The 11514-nt window shown below is 38.9% G+C and overlaps 1 pseudogene; it reads right to left on the bottom strand.

Annotated features, from left to right (window-relative positions):
* Positions 1-1441: 1441 nt before the first annotated feature.
* LOC148088803 (protein CFDP2-like) lies at positions 1442-10846 on the bottom strand (annotated as a pseudogene).
* Positions 10847-11514: the final 668 nt, after the last annotated feature.

Genomic DNA, 11514 nt, shown 5'->3' with positions numbered 1-11514 from the left:
GTGTGTGTGTGTGTGTGTGTGTGTGTGTGTGTGTGTGTGTGTGTGTGTGTGTGTGTGTGTGTGTGTGTGTGTGTGTGTGTGTGTGTGTGTGTGTGTGTGTGTGTGTCTTGGCATCCGTGTAGGGGCAGATGCTGCTCACGCTCCAGGCCCGCTGCTTTACGGCCTTCTGCGGAAATGTTGCATTGCCAGCCTGATCTCTCATCTGCAGCCAATCATATGTCTGGGCTTACTTCAGAGCAGAGTAAATGCAGGGTTTTTATTTCCAACAATAGCAACACAAACACACACTCTCACAGGGAGACTTCATTATGACAGGCATGAGAACGCGTCACACTCAATAATAAAATAATACTTATTATATTAACGCTTGACTCATTAACAATGGGCTTTTCTATTGACTCAAAAAACATCTATGACATTTAAAAAAATGTTTTCTTAAAAGTGTAAATCGCTTCTATCCCACACTTTAAATCCATCATTAGAAGCTTATGAACAACTGAATGTTAATGTTGTTGATCAAGGACTACTTTTGTTTACTCCGGAATATAAATGATTAAATATCTTATACGTTATATTACCTGATCTAGTCTATCTGGGGAACTAGTTGACTGGAATTCTGCAACAGAGTGGAAACTTCAGGCTGTATTTACTTTCAGCCAGACTCACTCCTTAAAGTCATTATTCATAAGATACCTTCCATTCATCAGTAAAGATTAATGGATATTTATTATTTTATTTGTGCAATATCTTCTTTATTATTGATCAAAACAACTTAGCCATTGTAGAAAACTACATTTTGAATCTCTGTCACTGTCTCGTCCTGCTAAAGAATGTCAGTAAAAAAGAGGCTTCAAAGAGAGATATAACATATTAAATGGAACAATACGAAAACCACATGGTTTTCATCTCTTTTAAAAAAGAAAATACTTCCATTTGTAGATTGGCTCTGTCCTGGTTTTCACCTCCATTGATTTCAGTCTTGATGAAAAAGGCTTTCTGGGATACCAATTACTACCGCTGGAGGTCCCGAACAATCTCAAAAGTTAAAGAATCTACGGTTCTTACACTTGTCCTTCATGCCTTAACAGTAGTTTTGTGACAACCCTCCCTCTTCAAGGGAGTGCAGATTTTGGGCTTCGTTCAGTCCTCCACGTTTAGCCATAGTAGGCTCTCGTGCAAAGTCATGTTGTGCTTTTTCCACCTTGCCATGTGCCGCTACAACCTCCGGATGCTTGGAACGCAGGGAGCTTCTAGTTTTGTCCAACAGTGGCACAAATTCCGTTGTTGCCTCTTCGTTGGAGACAACAAAACTCTGCTCCTTCATCCAACCGCTGAAAGCGGCTCATCACCTCCTCTTTAAAAGTGGTTTGCAGGCCAGGGTCTGTCGAGAGTGCCTTCCAGTCATATCAGATCTTGGCGCTTGGCTTGGGGGCTTTGAGGCTCAGTCGTGGTGATCAAAGCCAACAGTGCTGTAAGGCTCAGCGTTCAGGATAGAATTCTTCCACTTTCGTGTAACTAGGATGAGGTCCAGCTAATGTTGTGCACCAGATGCTCGGTCTCGGAGGGTCCACCTCTTGCCTGTTCTCTTCTGGAAGATGGTGGTTGCTGCCAAAGGCTGATGTTCAATAAGAAGGGCAGTGAGGTATGCCCCCTTACAGTTGCTGGAATCGTGTTAGGGGAAGGGAGCGTCCTCTGGTCCAATCCTTGCATTGAAGTTGTCCAGGGTTGCAAGGAAGTTGTGTGCTGGGACATCATGGGCCGCTGTTTTGAGGTCCTCTTTGAACCGTTCCACCTCCTCAGATGATGCCACGTTGGTGGGTGAGTACACGACCATGACAGTTGCCTGAGAATTCGGAGATGAGGATCCTGCTACTATGGAGGTCACATTGACGGAGAGCCTTATGTTCACGGGAAACCCAACAATAGGCCTTTTGCCGCCTGTTGCAGCCTGGGCCTCATTTCGCCATGCAGATGCAGTGACGAATGTGCATCGCTCCACTCTGTGGTAAATTGCCTGGTCTTCAGTGTGCACTCGTCTGTGCTCCTGTATTCCCAGGATCTCCACTCCTCTTGCCTCGGCACAGTGTGCTAGTTCCTCCAGCCTAGCCTCTTCTCTCACTGTGCATGCGTTGAAGGTTCCCATGATTAATCATCTCTGACAATGTATGGGTGATTGGGTGGGGTACTGCGATCAGACAGGGTCCTCCCTTGTGGGTTTAATGTCCTGTCGTCATAGTGTCCTCCAGGAGGAGGACCAGCACCACCGTCCGTTGCAATGTTCCTGCAGACTCCCACCGCTGGAAGTATAAGGTAAGTAATTTTTATTTGTTTAGCGCTTTCCCAGAACAGGGTCACAAAGCGCTTAAACAATCAAAACAATATTCAATAAAGTATACATTTTAAAGATCAAGATAAAACTGATAACACAACAGTTCCTGGAAAAGCCTGAACAAATAGAATTGTCTTAAGATGTTTCTTAAAGGAGTCAGTAGACTCCAACAAGCGCAAAGCGAGAGGATGAATTTGTTCTCTATGGTTGGCTTTACTATTCTAATTAAAGACTGTGAGGTGCAACTCCTCAGAGTCCTGGTCCTTCTCCTAGGTGGATTGCGGACCATGGCTTCAAGCCCCACCTGCCCATGCTATTTACCCAAAGCTGGAACAGTTATTTGTATGGCGCCAGGGCCTGCACACCTTACCTCCAGGGCCCACTGCTGCTCCCTGTTGGATCACACTTTGTCTGGCTCCTCCCCCTTGACCTTACCTCCTTGGTTGACCCTACCAGGAGCTTAAGCCCCGGACGGTATTGCTCTTAGGTTCACTCAAGGGCCCCCACCACGGAAAGGTGGCAATGCCCGGAAAACGAGTCGTTATAGAAAAAGAACCAGCCTGGAAGAGAGAAAAACAAGAAACTTTGCAACATTAGTGCAATGCCTAACAGATGGGCGTTGATGAAGAAACGACTTGAAACAGGAAGAAGGAAAGGAGAGGTTTAAGGTTAAGAGGTAGACAGACGGATCACAACCCAGGCAGACAAGTCAACAGCTGTGGGAGCAGAATTTGATACAGCGGCACGGGCACACAGAGACCATGACCACATATGTGAACGCAGACAGACAGACGTGTGTGTGTGGGTGTGTAGGTGTGTCTGTGTGGGTGTGTGTGTGTGTGTGATTGTGTGTGTGTGTGTATGTGTGTGTGTGTGTGTGCGCACATGCACAGGACGGAGAGTACACACCCAAAAGAGCCACATTACACATGAAATATTAATGGTGCAAAGCAATCAGCAAAAATTGAGATGGAGGAGACAGAGAAGAAGGGAGGTGGAAAGTGAGAAGGAAACCGAAACGTAAAGGTAAATTAATGTAATAGAGTAAAATGTGTAGAATTTAATTTATTTGATCTAAAGGAAATGATATGAGCAACAAGAGAGCAAACATACACCATTGTTGTGTTTCATCAGTGTTTCATTAGCAATCACAGTGCTATGGATTTCGGAGGCTTAATGACCTTGAGAAATATGTTGCAGAGAAAACCTCATCAAGCATTTGTTTTGATAACCCATGAACACTTTTGCAATTCGACCAAAAATAAACATATTGGAATAATTAACCCCACATGAAAAATGTGAAACAACTTGGTCTTGTCGCTCTGCATCTATAGTGTGTAGGCCCTCATCAATGGTTAGATCTCTTATGAATATAGCACCAAAGTGAATAATCAAACACTCTGCGTGTCTATGTGACGTCCACATGTGTTCCATCTCAATGATAGAGCACAAACACTCGTTTTGTTTGTTCTCTTAATCACCTCTCCGCTCCATTAAAAGTTAAGGTAATAACACAATCAATCACTGGCTTATGTAGAAGAGTGTGAGCGTCACACGCGCTCGTTCAACAAAAGGTCACAGAGTCTGGCCACGGTGCTGAGACAAAGGAGGTATCGCTTAGCTGCAGGAGTTTAATCTAAACGGGAAGATTATATGTGCTTGCTTGGAAGACACAATCTGCAGACGTGAATATCAGCCGAGCACAGGCATTAGTGCACACCAGTGGCTTCCTGCTAATGAAAAGAGAAATATTGTGGAACAGTGTGTCTAGACAGGTGTACAAGGAAATAAATAAACAGATAAACAAACCAATCAATTGTGATCCCTAATGTTTCACTATCACAAATAAAACAGTGTTATCGTGTCTATACTTACAGATGGATGTAACATCAATAAACAATAAATGTACTTCCAAACGCATGCTATTAACAGCCTAGTAATAAGTGTTGGTTCTTTGTTTCTCAATATAGAGAAACAGTTTTATCTAAAACATATAATCTTCCTTCAATTAATCGAGTGGTGACGTATCCAGCAACTTACCAGTTAGGAAAAAAAAGGGCTTTTACTACACTGATCCAATTTTAGAACCTATGATATTAATAACTTTTCTTAAGTGATAATAAAGCTTTTTAGGGCTGATTTATTACATTTTCATTACAGTAGATGCTACATGATTGCTTGTGCTAAAAGCAAAAAGGAGAAGGCTATAAATATTGTGTTTGTCTTTTAAATGTTGTGTGTTTATAGCTTATTCAGCAATTTCCGGTAAGAGTAAAACAACTTAATACCACGTGCACACCTGAGAGCAATTTAACGGTTGGAAAAGGCATTTTGTCCTTTCTCGCCATTAACCATCAAACACATACAATCTGATTGGAACTGGCATGTCTCCAACATTTAACACCGTTTCAAACTGTGCACGCAACTAATGTGTTGATTTAAGTGTCTCTTAAATTGATCACAATTTCTACAAATTCTCTTTTTATTCAAATAATTAATACACTTAAACTTTTTTTTCTTTTCTGGTGATTAAAATGGCCATAACCAAAACCACGCCCGTACATGTCATTATCTGCGAATTCCGACGGGGTAGAACTTTATAATGTTATAAATTCAAAACATGGTCATGATGAGGAATTTACTGCACTGAGGGACCGTAACATTTGAAACATGTGATTAAGTCAGGAGGGTTGGGCTTTGGGCATTAGTTTCCCTTTAATAAATCACACAATGCATACAGTTTGAGAGACAATGCCAACCTTTTTTAACATTACTTGCTTCCATTTAAGTGTTTCTCAATTTTTTTTAATTTTGTTCACTGAAGTTTAGCGCTCGGAAAGTTTGCTGTGACACGATGTTGGAATAATGCATTGATATGTGGCATGAAATCATCGTATATCATCTACACAGTTGGCTCTTTTAAATTCAAACACTACTTTACTTCCAATGCAAGACGTTCCTTAATAAAATATTGACAAGAAGTCCTTTTGGCTTGAGTTATACAATGAGCTTGTTCTCTTTCCTAAAAGATAATTCTCATTTTTTAAATATGATGCAAGTTCAGAGCACACGGGAGGAATTATACTATCATATTGTGAGTACTCTGAAACCTTAGTTTCACTAAAGACAATGTTGAGGAGACGTCAGCTGTAAAGGAATCTTTTGAAGTTTGCAAGTTACCAATGATCATATCTATGGTAAGTCCTTTTTTATGATTTATCGGTGTCATATAGATAGTATTTAGTTCTATTTAGTATTTAGTTCTGAGCTCAAAACAATAAACAAATTAATGAAAATGTTTAGTGTTCTTTTTTTCCATTAGTACTGATTTTTAATGTAGCCACAGTTATTTGGGCCTTTTTGCCCTGCTCAAGATAATTGATAAAAAGTGTACGTATCAATGGAGTTAATCACATGTGTCTTTAAATATCCAGTCATTTTGGTTGTGGTAGCCATGGTAGTTTAATGTTATTTTTCGTCCATTTTGGCTAAACTGTACTGTACTTTGACCAAGGCCCCTTTTATAATATAAATCTACACGGTCATTGTTGATAAACAGTCAGTCACAATCAGAAAAATCATATGTGGGAAAACTTTAATTTGACCTGCTCAATTTAAACAAAATGAACCAATGGGCAGCTTTCTTTGTCATAAGGGTTCTGTAGGTCCCAGGATAGAGAAAATAGAATCAGGTATCACGGCAGAGGCAAAAAACAATGTTGTTTTATATAGTTGTCTCGTGAAACTACACCGAAGAGTGTAGTCTAACACACTGTTTATCACCATTCATTTCTTTATTGACCCAGCATAGAGGCTAAACTGAGAATCACTTCTGAGATATAAAATTGATGTGTGAAAAGTGGAGGGAAAAAAGGTGAATGAACTTCCTGACAGCTCGTCCCGTCTTTGCTGTCTCTGCACGCTTGTTATTCTGATGATAGAGGGAAAGAAGGAAAAGCTTTCTGATGTTCATTGAGAATGACTCAGCTGCTTTTTCAAGCTGTCAGCAATTCCAAAGCTGATGACGTTGAGGGGCGCTGCTGGGGTTGCTATTCAGCACAGGAATTGAGAGTTAAAACTGTTGGAAGTGAACTATAATTGGCAAGTGTGAAAGACAGTGGATTGTCAAGACAGCTGATTCAAATGTTCCCCCGTCTTACAATACTGTTATTGTTCAAGCAAACACAGGAGGGGAATTATAATTACTAAGCAGGGATATTCACAACGTCACTTCATTCTCAAGGGATGTTGAACGTCATTTCAGCCAACAAGAGAGGAGAACATTCTTTGGATAAAAAATCAAACAAGGAAGATGTAAAGGCATAGTGCAAATGTATGGCAAAATGGAACAGGCTATCATTGTTGGGTACTTGAAAAGTTGCTGCAGCTCTGCTTCAATATCAGAAATACAATAGATTTTTGTTAAAATTGCTATTTCAGCTGAAAATTCAAGTTGATTGTATTCTGATTTTGTCCTTTGTATGTTTATGAAGGACATAAATGAACATTTATTTTTATTTTTATTTCAAGTTTTAACACATCAGCATCTGTTATCTCAGGGTCAAGTTGACCCGGTGGCCCAACAAAAAAAAAGCGTTACCTTGTGTTTTTTTTTGGATCAAGTTGACTCGGTCATCCAAAAACAAAGACTCCTGCTTATGTGTTTACTGTGACCCTGAGAGCTTTAAAATAATGAATACAAATTTATAGTGTATGGCAAAGAAATCTCCAGGATCAAGATTGATTTATTTCCAAAATATAAATGCACATAGAAAGTATAAAATATTGAAAGGCAGATTTAGACTGGCTGGTTTACAAACTAGAGGTTCCTTTACCAAATAGTTACCACAATAATTAAAAAGGAAAATGTTTTGATTTATTTGTTCTTGTTAGGATTACTCATGTTAGAAAATAAAGCTGATTTTGAGCTGAAACAAATTAAAATAAAACAATTTATTTTTAATGTGAAAAATAATAATAATCAAAAGTTGAAAATATATTGGGTACTTTATGTCTTGAGTAAGTAATGATGAAACTTCATCACATACTGCAGATGACGGAATCTTCTTTGTAGATTGTACTACAAAATCGAATGTTTTTTAATAAACATTCTTTGTTAGTCACCATGTTGTTGACCAAAAGTTAAAACAATTTTTAAAAAGAAGAATAATTTAACCTTTACTATTTTGTTTTAAAGCAATCTTTTCAATTCCAAATGATTAAGTATATTTATTGAAAATATATATAATTTCTTGGTTATATATTTTTTTCTTGTCAATAGACCATTGGATAAAAGATTCAATGAGCTCCTAGAGAGGATTCTTATTCATGAAGCAAATATGATCATATATAAATAAAAAACAAGAGAGGAAAAGTAGCTAATCATCAACTAATAATCTTGTCATTTTTTACTTTGTGGTAATTATGAATTTTTGTTAATTTTTTTTAATATGACCTGGAGAGGATTAATGTAACCAACAAAAAATAACCACAGTATCTGCGTGTTTTGATGCTCATAGCAACGACACCTGGTCTGAAAGGCGTTGGAGGCAAAGTAAGATGACAAAGGGATTGTCGATTCTTAGAGGGATTTAACAACCAGTGTAGGTGTAAGCCTGCTTGTTAAGACTGGCAGAAATATGTAAACCCTTCCATAATGTCCTGTAAATACAAGATTGAAAAATATCTCAGTTTAAACAACAACAAAAAATAGTTAAGAAGGAAGGTCTTGGCCTGACATTTGAATTTACATTTGTAATTTGAATCTTCAACTTGCTTTAAAATGTTTGCAAGCCTAGCAACCTTCTTGCCAGGTTTTATTAGGGAAACATTCTGTGCCTTTGTTTGTGTAAGTGTAAAGCCTAGCATTGAGGTACTAGAGAAGAATATTTTGGCTACATCTGTACATCAAAAATTTAGAAGATTCTGTTTGCCTTACATAACATATATTATATATAACCCTAGGCCTAGACTTGTTGGACAGGTTTTTATATTATATTCATAACCAATCGTGGTCGGCAATGAAAACTTCACGACAGGTTCACATACACTCAAGAAGGAAAGCGGAGTGGAACCACTCTGTAGTGTTTTCTTGAGATGGTTCGAGAGTGGGTTTCTTGAGGACAGAAGTCTCAATTTACTCTTCGAGAGGGTTAAACAAGCAGGCAGCTTCAGTTGGAGTGATCTTCCTGAGCTGGATGAAAAAAAAGCTGCTTTTTATTTTTCTTGATGTATCTACAACACAAAAATAATTTTATAATAACGGTTATCAATACATTCTCATACTCAAAATCTCCAGATAATTGTTGCATTCTATGTATTAAAAGCAAAGTATGAATAATGAAAGGAGATACATTTTCTATCTCTAAAGCCGTCTTGTTAACGTGTCGCTATGTTGAGGGTATTTTAGATTAAGGGACACATATAAATCCTAATTTACTGTTAATAGTAAATAACAACGGTGTTGTTCCGTGTGAATGTTTAGCTACGTTCTTACAATATAGTCTAACAGAAAAAGATCTTAAGAATAGATATTTTATTATAGAATGTGTTGCCTAGGGAGATACAGGGTTAATGTGGTGGATCCTTTTGGTAACAATAATTTAATTAAAATTTAACAATCTATTATCTTGTACGGTACAGCTTAGGAAACATCACAACCTGTGTGTAAGCATAAATCAGCTGGAGGCAGAACATAACCATCTGACCTTGAAGTCCCCCTTTGAGAAATCAAAGCGGTTCGAACAAAAGCTGGAAAAATAAAACTGTACCTGTGTGAAATATACAAGGAGAAACAACAAAACAATGTTATCTTTGTTAAAAAAAAAAAAGGCATTCTTTTTAAGTTCTTATGAAAGGATAAAACAAGACAGTAAGGAGTTAAAAGTGTTGCAGTTCATAACCAAACAATCCATTTGTATTATAATATGTAGTCACATCAAAGTGCTCTCCACCAGCACTTTTTATCCAAATACATTGTCTCAAATCTCTTTAGATATTTATTTTTTTGTCTGATGCATTTATACTTGTAAAGATGAGCTCTGCTCCAGAGAGCAATAGAACATCCTTGAGGATACACCTGAAAGCAAGTTCTTGCTTAAAGAACCTGTTTTGGGAAATATGTGCATTGTTATTTCTAGTTTCTCTTAAACTAATAATTATGACAAAAATTCAATTATCTTTTTTTTCAAGCCTAAACACCAAATTGAATCGCTTCAGCTTGTTGTCACACTTTTGTTCGGTGACTTTGGTCCTTTTGTTAACAGAAGGTCCATCTAAATCGTACCTGTAACAACACAATGTACACTTCAGCAAGGGTTGAATATAGGGCTTTTGGTGATGGGAGGTGATCTAGATTTATTTATTTTAATCAACTATTCATTATCTTATTTTGTGTTAATTAAGCATATTATACAGGGTGTTCTTAGGGTTTGGGATGTCAATGCATAGAACTCTTTTTAGAGTTGAATTTGAAAATATTATTTATATTGTTTGGTATTGCACTACTTGTTAGGAAATGGGAAAATAAGACTCAATAGTTTTTCTGGTTTTCATTTTCAAATAGACTCTCCAGATAACTCCCTGCACGGGAGATTGAAATTAGTGTCCTTCCATCCTTTTGAGAGCCTTGTTTTCGTGTGCAGCAGCTTCCTGTTCAAGGTCCTGCTGTGATAATGGATCCAGGTTGTTTTATTAACAATAATCTAATGTTTAATTATTCAACCAGTGTTGGCAAAAGTACATTTTCTATGGGAAGTAGTTCATTGTTCACCAATCCTCTCAACTTTGTTGAGTCTGAAGGCTACATGCTGGAGTAGCTTCCCCTGTGCTTCTCTTTGTTTTGATGATGTAAGCGGCTGTGCACCAGTGGTGGCTGGTGGCCAGATTGGGTGTTTTCCTGCAAAACATTAAGAGCTGTTTCATCGTGTTTTAGTCTGGCTTCTGCCTCAAAGGCTAAACCCGGCAACCTACTGGACGAAGACGAACACAGAGAGTGTGACGTTCATGGATACCAGAATAAATACAGTAATGTTCATCAGGTAAAATACACTACGATCACTTCATGTTTGTCCAAAATACATAAAATAGGGCTCTCATGGGACTTTTTCATAACACTTCCAGTTATCGACGCTCCTGGACAACTTATCAAATAGATGAAGAGGAGGAGAAGGGAGCTACACAGAGCCTGTACCCCATGGACATCCTCCCCAGGTTGTTCTCTTCGGCTGTGGCTTGCATGAGAGTTGAGCTTCCTCCAGCTCTTCAATTGGTTCCTTACTTGCCGTGCAGCTTGAGGGAGTCAGAATCATCCAAATCTGTACAACCCAAGACTGTTTACCTGAAGCTGTCAGCTGTGTGAGTGCTTTTCTGCCACAGTGCATACTCCTTCTGCTTTGACAAAGTCTTTCCTCCTACTGGTTCAATTGGTTGCCGATGACTCGTGGTATGGACCTGCACCAAGCAGAAGGCATGCTGACATCTGTTCTCTTTCTGGGAGCTCCAATGAATGTGCGGCATCTCCAAAGGTTGGCCAAAGATGTATTGCGGTTGGTGTTTTGGTGCTGGTCATTTTAGAACCGCTTTTAGCACAATAGCTCACACTGCCTCAGATATGTGGTGGTGCTTGCTTTTGAGGCGGCAGGCTATGATCAACGAGGCAGGTTGCGAGGTCATTCAAGGTGTTGCAGCTTCTACAGCTTTCTTGAAAGTAGAGCCGAAGAGAAATGCATTGATGGAAGCCTAGTCCTCCAACTTGACTTTTAGCAAACATTACCTCCTAGACGCAGGGTCCATGGCTGATTCGGTTTGAGTCGCGAGGCACCCTGAACACTCTGTTCCTTGTTCTTCACATGGTGGGATGTGAACTGCTGATGGTCGCATTTTGTCAAAAGTGGTCCAATTTACCTTGGTTGTAAAAAAATGTTTGCAACAACCTCTACAAATGTGACCCAGCAGACAGCTTCCTTGATTCTGAAATACTGACTTGTTGGTGGGAAGTGAGGCCATTTTGCCCTGAGTACTTCCGGAGGTAACCCAAAGCGACAGCCTGTAGACGGTCATAAAGATAACCTGGGGTTTAAGTTAATGAAGTCTTTATTGTTGTTATGACCTAAAGTAAACTTGAATCATTTACTTCATGTATAATTCTTTGATGATTGCTGTGAAATCGTTTTCATTGAGCAGAG

The sequence above is a fragment of the Callionymus lyra genome, chromosome 1 (genome assembly GCF_982586985.1).
Source record: "Callionymus lyra chromosome 1, fCalLyr1.hap1.1, whole genome shotgun sequence".
Classification (NCBI taxonomy): Eukaryota; Metazoa; Chordata; class Actinopteri; order Syngnathiformes; family Callionymidae; genus Callionymus; species Callionymus lyra.
The sequence above is the reverse complement of the archived record's forward strand: the minus strand, read 5'-3'. Positions and strand labels throughout refer to the sequence as shown.